This window comes from Myotis davidii, unplaced genomic scaffold, assembly GCF_000327345.1.
Source record: "Myotis davidii unplaced genomic scaffold, ASM32734v1 scaffold618, whole genome shotgun sequence".
NCBI lineage: Eukaryota > Metazoa > Chordata > Mammalia > Chiroptera > Vespertilionidae > Myotis > Myotis davidii.
In genome coordinates, this window is record NW_006289199.1 from 683,171 (window position 1) to 684,217 (window position 1,047).

Consider the following 1,047-nt stretch of genomic DNA (forward strand, 5'->3'; position numbering starts at 1 on the left):
ATTAAAGCCCATGCGAATAAGAGAACCCAGCCTCGGGCTGCAGGTGGAGGGAACTAGGCTTACAACCAGACTCTGCCCCTTCCTGACTCGGGGACCTTTGTCAGTGTCACCTCTCCCAGCCTCTACTTACTCATCCATCAAACGGGGTTGGAGGTACCTGCTTCACAGGGGCGTGTGGTGTGAGAATCACATGAGTGGCAGCTCCTGTGAAACCCTTTGTGGTGTAGAGCCCTCTACAGCCAGTCACTGCCACTGGCTGCTCCCCGTCTCTCACCCTCCCTGAGGCTGGGCAGGTCCCCGGCTGAGGACTACCCACCCGGGAAGACACACAGAGCCATTTGTTTTCTCTCAAACCAGGGGGCGGGGGCTCTCTCTTACCTGTGACCGAGGGGCCCCAGGGGTAGCAGGGATGCGGAGGAGCAAGGCCGGGCTCGGGAAGCCCCACGAAGTTGGGGGCAGCGGATGCGGGCCCAGCGGTCGGAGCCCTGTGTCCGATGACAGACGGTCGGGATGAGGGTAAGGACAGTGTGCCACCCTCTGTCCGATGTGCCACTGTCCAGAGCAGAACCCTCCCCGACTGTCTGGCAAACCCAGAGGCCCCGCCGCGGCTTTTATACCTTCCCACTGGTCAGCTACTGTCACGAGGCCCAAAACAGCCGTCAGGGAGGCTCTCAGGAAAACAGCTTGGGGGCCGGCCTGGCCCAGCGCCCACCAGGAGCAAGTGTTTGTGCTGTGGGAGGCGCTGGAAGTGTTTACTCTGCAGGGCAGGGGCGGGGCGGGCACCGCTGCCGGTCACCTCGGCCCAGGCCGGGAGAGGCTGCCCTAGGGCTGCTACCACCACCTGGCAGTAGGCCTGCTGCCTAAGCCTGAGCCAAGGTGACAGTGCCCTCCCTGGCCTGGGACCAAGGCAGCGCCCAGGGTCCTGGTTTTAGCCCAGATGTAATACTTTCCAGTGGTGACATGGGGCTGCGACCCGGCACGGTGCGGTGGAGGGCGCCCTATACTGCGCTGATGTTGGTGCGGCCGCGGCTCCCAGACCGAGTTTCC

General features: G+C 63.3%; 2 protein-coding genes across 3 annotated transcripts in view; one reads left to right on the forward strand and one right to left on the reverse strand.

Moving 5' to 3' along the window:
• The window catches only part of LOC102752172 (chromosome unknown open reading frame, human C10orf10), a 1,699-nt gene extending 1,094 nt beyond the window's left edge, over positions 1–605 (reverse strand). The window contains exon 1 of the mRNA XM_006761415.2: positions 379–605. The gene's annotated coding sequence lies outside the window, so the exon portion shown is untranslated. The remainder of the gene's footprint in view (positions 1–378) is intronic.
• The window catches only part of RASSF4 (Ras association domain family member 4), a 28,146-nt gene that overhangs the window by 19,723 nt on the left and 7,376 nt on the right, over positions 1–1,047 (forward strand). The gene's annotated exons all lie outside the window — the stretch shown is intronic.